The sequence below is a fragment of the Squalius cephalus genome (assembly GCF_949319135.1).
Source record: "Squalius cephalus genome assembly, chromosome: 23".
Lineage (NCBI taxonomy): Eukaryota > Metazoa > Chordata > Actinopteri > Cypriniformes > Leuciscidae > Squalius > Squalius cephalus.
Window position 1 is genome coordinate 2,149,174 of NC_137144.1, and position 9,592 is coordinate 2,158,765.

At 38.7% G+C, this 9,592-nt stretch overlaps 1 long non-coding RNA gene across 1 annotated transcript; it reads right to left on the reverse strand.

Annotated features, from left to right (window-relative positions):
• Nucleotides 1-5,382: 5,382 nt before the first annotated feature.
• On the reverse strand, nucleotides 5,383-6,347 carry LOC307151188. The gene is made up of 3 exons (XR_013819839.1): nucleotides 6,235-6,347; nucleotides 6,080-6,156; nucleotides 5,383-5,560 (listed from the first exon to the last, which is right to left on the reverse strand). It is a non-coding gene; the product is annotated as an uncharacterized lncRNA (long non-coding RNA).
• Nucleotides 6,348-9,592: the final 3,245 nt, after the last annotated feature.

Here is a 9,592-nt window from a genome sequence, read left to right on the forward strand (position 1 = left end):
CCCGCACGGTCAATTGCATTGCACGTTAACTGAGCGCATCTCATCCGAACTAAATTAACGAAACTCAGTGTATGCCTCACACAGACATGAGAAACACATCAAATACACAAAGCTTGAAATATATTTAAACGAAATAATTCAAAACGAAAAGAAAAAGGCTACTCTCTGATTACGTAATCATGCATTTCTCTCTATAGGCGCGTTCACTACGAATATGGCGATCGTCAACTTCATCTTTGCAGCCGACACCCGACACTGTCAGAAAACACTAATTTATTACTAAAAATCAATGCACGCGTTACCGGATTTACAAATGCACATCTTGCTTGTTGCACATAAATGTCGAAATAACGAAATATTATGTTGAAATAACCTTATTAGTAGGCTAATAATAGCCAACATCTTTTAGAATATTTGATTGAATGCTGAATGTTGCGCTTGTTCAACGAGCAAGGTGTCGTGTCACCGTGAAAATGCCATGGACCCTTTTCAACAGGGTGATGATGACACGTTTTAACGGTCATCATCCGCATAAATCCTGGAAAGTTTTTTAATATTTTCAATTAAAAAAAAAATGTATTTACATTTATAACACTATTTTATATTATATTACATTTAATAAAATTACAAAAAACGAGTTAATGCTGATGTGAGGGTTTCTAATGCTGCGTCTGTGGGAGTGATGACAAATTGACATATATTTCTCTCTTCTGAGTTCTTCTGACTGCCGTTATCCATCTCTCGCAATTTTTTTACTCTTTTAGAAAGTTGTGAAAAAACTATAGAGGAACAAAAAAAATCTATTTAATATTCTCTCATTCAACACTATATTTTTTAGCAAAGGTTTTTTTTTTTTTTTTTGTTGTTGTTGTTTTTTACCACCGAGGGCCGGCGGTCTACGAAATTTCCCGGTAGATTTTTTGGTCCCACTCCGCCCCTGAGCCTACTTATTACTTATTAAATCAATTGGTTGATGAAAAATTTATTAAAATTAAGATACAATTAATACAAAACGAAATTCACTTTAAAGAAAGGCTTTGTGCTTTCTATTTGAGGTCTGTGGACGTTTTAAAACAGTCTTTAAGTGCCGTTACAGAGCGGTCGCGTCTGTAACATTGTTTTTTCCTCATAAATGCGAACACGAAAAATAAAATGAAATAAAAATTAATATTTTATTGTTCTGTGGAGAGCCAACCCTTCTTCATCCGATGGGTAGCCTGCTATTACTTTTATTTGCGCAGTGTAATTCACAGAATTGATTGCTCTGCTACCAGCCTGTCACTGTGCTTGTGACTATTGCAAGCGAGCAGCTGAGAAGTTATATTTATATTTACTTATTTATAATGAAACATTGATTAAAATTAAGATACAATTAATACAAAACGAAATTCACTTTAAAGAAAGGCTTTATGCTTTCTTTTGTTATTGTTTTTTGTTCAAAGGACTTAGTTTGTGGACAAAACGCCTATGGTTTTGGCTGTAGGTCCGGGTCCGTATTGGACGGCTTCTGGGTCCGGACCCGGACCGCGGTCCGCCTGTTAGTGACCTTTGGTCTACTATTTATTATTACTATCCGGATGGTCTACTATTTCCGGTTAGAATTTGAAGTGCAGATCAATGCACACTCTAACGGCTAATATTGCCCACAACCCATTGGGTGCGGGAGGGAGGAGCTTTGCGTTTATATACTGTCTATGGAGCTTTGGTGGTGGTGATGTAAACATGGCAGCCAGTGTGGTGAACAATCGAGTCCGACTGAAGCGATGAGTCAGAGCTGCGTCAATAGCAGAGGAGAAAGACCGCGAAATTTAAAAATATGACTGTATTTTTTACACACCGGATGCAGCAGCGGAGATGCGCCCTCAGTTGATTCCTGTAAGAATTCAAATGTTTAACCCTAATTAAAGTTATATTTTATTGTATCGTAATATTAATGGGTTTATGTTGTGCCAAAAAAGTACCGTGTTTATCTTGTAGGGTGAATAAAAAGGCTCTAGTACAGTGTCATTCAAGTGTCTTTATTTTTATGTATTTCTTTTATTGTTTCTGTCTTAGATTTATACCTTACTATAAACTCTTATGAAAATAAACACCTTTTACTACACTAACCAAGATTTAACCACACTGACTTATTTGTAATACTGTGGCTGTACAAAGGTTAACTTTATCAGTCCAACCAAAGAAACATGGTTACTACACTTTTACTATAGTAAAAGCATGGTTCATTTTAATCTGGGTATTTTGAGTATTATACATGAGTATAAAATACGTTAAACAATAGTTATACTATAAACTTTCAATATTTTAACTCAGAAAATAAGTAGCTTTCGTTACACACATTGCACATGAACATCAGAACCAGAGAACCAGCCGCCTCACAAACGACCTGCGTTTGGTTGATCTACGACGACGCCCTGCTTCACTCCTCAATTTGGTAGAACACATTGTAAATGTATTGTGGAAAAAACGATGAGGAAAAAAAGATGGGAATAGTAAATAAAATTATATTGGACAGAATTAATGAAATGTAAAATGTTTTGTTAACAGTCGCGGTGTGCGTAAAGCCTAGTTCACACTACAGGATTTTAAGCCCGATTTAAGCCCGATTTGCAAGTTAACAAGCTCGCTGACCGGTCGGGCTGTAATCGCGTGCAAATCACGGGTGATCCGCGCTCGCCAATCTGTGAAATAGTGTGAAAGCTCGCTGACACATCGCCGGCGCGTCGCCGACACCAGAAAAATATCTAGCATGCCAAATATCTGGAATTGTCGGCCGACTCGATAGCCTGTGGTGTCACGTGTCGCGACGAGCAACAGCCAATGATCAGCTTGTTATGACATTACAAAAGCCCTTTGTATTTGTAACCATCGTTTCCAAACCACAACAAGCAGCTGCTTTTTCATTATAATGTTTTACTCACTTCCAACTCTCTCTGATAGACAATCCCTGCTGCCCGCGTGTGCTATCCATCCGTTCACCCATATTCTTTTTTTTTTCTTTCTCTGGGTTCTAAACAGATCATTGCGCAAACAATATATATATATATATATGTGTATATGTATATATGTGTGTGTGTGTGTGTGTGTGTAAAAAAAATAAATAAAAAAAAATTATATATATATATGTATATATTAGGGGTGTGCCAGTTTCAGAATTGGCGTGACGGTTATGACGTGAGTCAAATGACAAAACTCATCGGTTATTATATTGCTTATTTGCTTTTTATTTATTAAATACATGCAATTGGTTGATGAAACATTTATTAAAATTAAGATACAATTTGTACAAAACGAAATTCGCTTTTAAGAAATGCTTTCTACAAAGCAAAACTTAATGAAGTGGTAAAAATCATGTCTGACGATTTACAAAACAAAACTTCATTAAGTGGTAAAAACCCAATATATTGCGCATCTTATGATCCTATCTTTTATTACAATTGTTTTTGAGCTAAAATGTAATACACATCATATATGCACACTGTATATGTTTCTTTTATCAAACATGTTTGGGGCCAGTCAAGGGGTAATTAAACTGCACGATCAGTTATCGGTAATGATTAGGGGTGCACCGATCCGATATTAGGATATTAGGATCGGATATCGGCCGCGATACTGATAAAATAGCTGGATCGGGGATCGGAAAAAATAACAGATCCACGGGCCGATCCAGGTTTTTTTTTTTTTTTTCTCTCGTCGTCGCAGCAGAACCTACGTCATTCGTCAGCTTCACGCGTGTCGCATGCTAGAAGCAACATGGAGCGAGCCAGAGGCCGTTTCTCAATACCAAGTACGCAAACTTCGGACTTGCGTCCTCCTTGGTAGTTCGGACTTGCCAAGTTCGACTCAGGAGAACGAACTCCCGAGGACGAGAGGACGCGAGTCCAGTTATTCTGCAAATGGAACAGCAGCGTTCTTGATCGCGTCACTCAGCTCGCTCTGGCTACTCCGGTAATCTCTTTATGTATATTTTAGCCAACAATAAAACGAAGTATGTTATAAAACACCACTCTGCCTTTTAATGTTAATATTAACATTAAACATATTAATGGCCACATAAATGTGGTTCAGGCAAACGCGTACATTGATTATCTTTACTGCATATTTATAACAACACGAAATATAAAACACAACCCTGCTTCTTTTTGTTTTCATTTTTAAAAATATGAAACATAATGATCATTAAAACTGACATTTAAATTTGCCATTGCTGATTAAGACCGCGGTCAAGTGAGCCGTCATCTGGAAACGCTCGGTCAAGCCAGCCGCCGCCTAGATGTTGATGTTCGTCTATTTGTGGAATTACGGTACGGAAACATGGAGGTGCCAAAAAGCTGAGAAAGACCTGTATTTCAGCGGTTATTCTCCGAAATGACCGAACATCAAGTGCAACCTATTGAACTATTTTCACAGATATTTTACTGTGGAGTTTTAAAGAAAATAAAGGCAAAGTCTGTCAAAATACATGATTACATTTGCTCATTTCTTGCATTTTGTACTGCTGTTATTAAAATTCCTATATTGACATGCCATTTTCAATGGTTTCTTTTTCTGGATGACCATCACTCTGTCCACATCGATTTTCAAAAGGTTTTACTGTGGACTTTTAGAGAAAAATAAAGGCAAAGAGTCAAAATAATTTATTATATTTCTCTTTTCTTGCATTTTGTATTGCAATTATTAAAATTCCTACAGAGTTGACATGCCATTTTCCATGGTTTCTTTTTCTGGATGACCATCACTCTGTCCACATCAATTTTCAAAGGGTTTTACTGTGGAGTTTTAGAGAAAAATAAAGGCAAAGTCTGTCAAAATGCATTATTACATTGCTCATTTTTTTTGTATTTTGTATTGCAATTATTAAAATTCCTACAGAGTTGACATGCCATTTTTGATATTTTCTTTTTCTGGATGACCATCACTCTGTCCACATCAATTTTCAAAGGGTTTTACTGTGGACTTTTAGAGAAAAATAAAGGCAAAGTCTGACAAAATGCATTATTACATTGCTCATTTCTTGTATTTTGTATTGCAATTATTAAAATTCCTACAGAGTTGACATGCCATTTTCGATATTTTCTTTTTCTGGATGACCATCACTCTGTCCACATCAATTTTCAAAGGGTTTTACTGTGGACTTTTAGAGAAAAATAAAAAATAAAAACTTATTTTCGGTCCATATCAATATTTACTGTTTGTGGAAATTACAGAAAGACCATAAGATTAAATACAAAAACAGTCTACAATATTGATATCTACAGGTTGTTACAAGAAAAGTTTAAATGGTTGAGGTTATTATGGTCAGTGATTGTAATGATGTTCAACGGATCTCATTGTTTAATATAGTTGGACAAGTTGGAAAAAGTGCAATTTGTAATAGTCAAAAAAGACAAAAATGATAAGTGCTTGTGAAAATTTATTAGAAAAAAAAGAAATGAAAAAAAAAAAACTAATTTTCACACAAACAGCAGTCCCAGGATGTGTTTTTTGCTTCTTCTAGTTGTACTGGGTTCATCTGCACACACTGTGCATGGTACCACCTTGTACAGCTGTCACACTGTATCTGGAGAGGGACAAATAGAACACTTAACTTGCAAAATAAAGATTTTCACTCAAACAGATTTTCTGCACAAAAGCTATTTTCAACTCTCCCAAGTTTACTAATAGTTCACGAACTGTTACACTACTGTCACACAGTTTTCCATTTTTATTTAGATTACTTGGCAATCTGCAATATAATAGTTCTTAAAATGAGCTTGACAGCTGCCAGAGAGGGCAAGTGCAAGGAAAAGTGCAAGGTGTAGAGATAGATGCATCATTTTGGCTTTTGTAGATGATTTCAAAGACGGCAATGTACTGTGAAGCACTGATAAAAATCAATTACATTTATGAACACTTAACTCCATTGACAACTCTAGCAAATAACAACACAATATAATCCCTGAAATCTCTGAAATGTGCTATTATGTTTGTATATGCACATCATTACCAATCTCTCTATACCCTTTTTCCCAAGCTAATGTCCACTTTCTGTTCAAGCCACAATATGCAAATACAAAACAACCAATTATAAACACCTTACCCAGTCAGTCATGGAAGGCCCCGGACTTGGTGCTTTAGACGCCGAACATATGGAGCAGTTTCTCTGTGCATTGAACACTAATGGAAATGGAAATGCAAATTTTAAACTAAGTATTTAAATATGGCAATCGGAACACGTATGAAAAAACCTGCTACCTGATGCTTGAAGTATTTGCAGTGCCAAAGCCTTGCGTTCCCGGACCATGTCTTTTTTAGAGGTCCCAAAATCCATGTTTGGCAATTGAGGAAATGCTTCCATGACTGCATTTGCCATCTAAAAAAAAAGGGAAAAAAGAAAATAAAGACTGGATAAATATGTTGGTTAATCATTTAAATACTGTAAATAGCTCTTGACCAAATATGGGGATAGGCTATGCACATACTGACTCCAAATATAAATGCTAATTGATTCATATCATTGTCAGAATACAAGTATTTCACTAAAATAATTATTGTACCATTAAGACGATCACACCACAGCTAAATCCATCCTGTTGAAATGGGTGTTTCATGACAGCTCCTTTGAACTGAATATTCACCCAGTCTCTTGTTCGGTGGTGGATCGTCCTGGGCCGGGTTTCCCGATAACGATGTATCTTAGCTCTTAAGAGCGCTTTCTACGTGCAAAGTTACGAACGCTCGCAGCAATTCCACGAGCGTTTCCCAAAAATGCACTTAACATGAACGCGCGAGAACGCGCTCTACGTTCTACTTAAGAGTCGCTGTCCATTCGCGAAGTGCTAAAATATAACCTTATATGGAATCGTATTCTGAACGTTTAACCTAATAACTGTCATCTGTTGTGGATTAGCAATCAAGACAAGTATATATAAAGCACCTACAGGCAGAGGCACTGACAAAATGGCTGAAAAAAAAAAAAAAAAAAAAAAAAAAAAAAACACGAAAAGATACCTTTCAAAAAGATGAAATTAATGTCCTTTTAGAGGAGATAGAGCGAAACAAATATGTAATTTTTAACAGATTTAAAGGATTTCTTTTATATATTTATTTTTTCATTCATTTAATTTTGATTAAAATTATTAGATTAAATTATTTCTATTTTTTTTCTGACCTTTTTAATTATTTAATTTATACATTAATTTAACCAACAACAAAAAAGAGTAATAAAGTGTACAATAAAGTACAATCAAAACCTTATATTATAATCACATACATTTGAATAAAGTTAAAGGTGTAATCTGCCGGTTGTCCTGCAGGTGTCCTCATAAATCTGTCTTCTTACGATGCACTTGGGGATGTACGATTACTCCAGAGCACTCGTAGATCTACGAAGATTTTCAAGTGCTACTTAAGCTACGATGCTTTTGGGAAACAGACCGTAATATTAAGATCAGTCGTACGATCGTTTTTACGATCAACTTAGGCTTATGATGCTTTTGGGAAACGCAGCCCTGGTTTGAAAGTATTCACTGTGTGAAAATAAGATGTAACATTATAAATGTTAATTATACAATTATTCATAAATCTACATTGTATAGTTTTTTTAAATACTGCCAACTACCCATACCATTTCTGAACAGGATGTCCATTTCATAAATTGTATGAAAATTATATGGTTCAGATGATCACACAGCATTTTGAAATGGAAGAGTCTGTATGGTCACCAATGGAGCCTGGATATGTTATCTAGTGGAAAGTTTGGTACTGTGCCCAAACAAAAGCTTACTGAAAGCTTATTTTTTTATCAACCTAAAATGTGGATTACACATTTTCTTGAATAGAATAAAGATTTAAGAAGATTTTTTTTTTAGCTGGTCCTAAATATTACACAAGGAGGAGAAGAGGAGGGATGCTGAAAGAGTTTATATGCTGTTGGAATGTGATAGGTTGGATTAAATGACTCCTCCTGAACTTTATGTGCAGTCCCTACCACTGCTACCAGTATCTATCCAGTGTTTAGGGCTGGTTCTCTTACGAGAGGTCTCTCGTATTGCGTAAGGTTAGCTTACGCATCGGGAAAGTCTTCTAAAATTCTGGTTTTCGCAGTCTGAAGCGCAAAAGCTTGTGGCGCGACACGGCAGGTTACGCAATACTCGTTCCCTCTTCTAGAGAGAACCGAGGTTACATTAGTAACCGAGTACGTTCTCTTACGAGAGGTCTCTCGTATTGCGTAAGGTTAGCTTACGCATCGGGAACCCTTTGTCAACGCCGTGTGCGCCGAGCATCCAGCCCATGAATCCCAGGGAAACCGGGGAAAACACTCTGCTGGGAAATGTGGCCGGTCGGAGAGACGGGCCAGCGCAGTACAGGCACTTCATGCAGCATATGAAATAGAGCGGCGCGGCCGGTCTATAAACATATAACAGTACAAACAGTAGGGCCGGCAGAGCGAGCCCATACAGTACATAAGCACTCATAAGGGTAGGAGAAAAACGACATAGTCGGTCTCACATGAAGGGAAAAATTCCCGCGCGACAGAGAATAATACGGGCGGCCAGCAGCGCGGGCCAGCACCGACAACAGCGCGTAACGGGAAATAGGAAACAGAGCGGAACAGCCGGTCTGAGTCAAACACTTCACCCTGAGTATAGTACCAGAATAGCGCCAGCATATGAACGTAGTCTGCACACGAGAAATGGGCAGAGCATACATGTCACTTATGCTGACAGTATTTTTGCCTGTAGGGCAGGAACTTCCAGGTTATAAAACCTCACGAATGTTGATGGGGAGGCCCAGCCCGCTGCCATACAAATACCGTGATTAGAAATTCCGCTGGACCAGGCCCACGACGAGGCCATGCCTCTAGTGGAGTGGGCTCTGATGCCCAGAGGGCACTGCAGGTGTCTGGAGGCATAAGCTGCTGCTATCGCGTCCACTATCCACCTGGACAAGCTCTGTTTCGAGGCGGCAAGACCCTTGGTGCGTCCGCCGAAGGAAACAAAGAGCTGCTCTGAACGCCTGAATGCGGCGGAGCGCGTGATGTAAACTCTCAGCGCCCGGACAGGGCATAGGAGGTTATCACTGTCCCCACTGTCGGATGCTGGCAGAGCCGAGAGGGACATAACTTGTGCCCTAAACGGGGTTCCAATCGCTTTGGGGATGTAACCGTGTCTCGGTCTGAGAATGACTTTCGAGTCATTCGGCCCGAACTCAAGACATGCAGGGCTAACAGAATCACCCACTCGTTTGACTGAAGACAGAGCTATCAGAAAAACGGTTTTAAGCGACAGATACTTTAGATCCGCGGATTCAAGCGGTTCAAAGGGAAAAGCCTCTAGGGCCGCTAGGACCAAGGACAGATCCCACGAGGGAACCGAGGGGGGCCGCGGGGGATTCATCCGTCTAGCTCCTCTGAGGAAGCGGATAATGAGCTCATTCCTTCCCATTGCCCGGCCGCGCGTCGTCTCAGCGAACGCTGCAATAGCGGCCACATATACTTTGAGCGTGGAAGGGGATCTGCCCTTTTCCAACAGCTCTTGTAAGAAGGAGAGCACCCGCGGGACCCCGCATGCGCGCGGATCCAAGTTTTTAGTAGCGCACCATTTAGAAAACA